Source organism: Asparagus officinalis, chromosome 8 (assembly GCF_001876935.1).
Source record: "Asparagus officinalis chromosome 8, Aspof.V1, whole genome shotgun sequence".
NCBI classification, from domain to species: domain Eukaryota; kingdom Viridiplantae; phylum Streptophyta; class Magnoliopsida; order Asparagales; family Asparagaceae; genus Asparagus; species Asparagus officinalis.
In genome coordinates, this window is record NC_033801.1 from 21,830,015 (window position 1) to 21,830,632 (window position 618).

Here is a 618-nt window from a genome sequence, read left to right on the forward strand (position 1 = left end):
AAGGGCTTTGTTGCACAATTTCAAGAAATTACAAGATAGAGGTAGCTAGATTAGGGATGAAGGTAGGCATTTCAAGAAGTTAATTTATGGTTGCATTATCTTAATTAATTTAAGTCAAGCTGAAACATTATCTTGTTATTTACAGGACTATTTTGGAGGTGTTTGGGTTATTTTGATTTTACATACTGACCCTAACAATGTCATAGTGTAGTGAGCTTAAAAAATAAGCTCACTACATTTGCCGGAGGCAAGCACTTTAGTTTATTATGTCATGTAAGCTGACCGTTGATGGGTATGACTGTATATTTTTAGATATGATACTCCATTGCTATGTTCTGAGTATATGATGTTTCAGTTGTTGGCCTTCTTGTTTTGATGATGATTTAACAAACAATTTACATCTAATATTTTTTGTCTAGTGTTTGTATTTTGTTATTTATTATAGACAAACAATAAGTTGGAGGTTGGATGGATTACGACGCCATAACGATCATATCAAATGGAGGTTGGTGGAATAGTGGTTGAAGCCTTGCAATTCAAGTTAAAGATTCAAGTTCAAGCTTTATCCGTGAGTGTACCAAGATAGAGTTTCGTTGAAAATCACAAGCTTGAGTATAT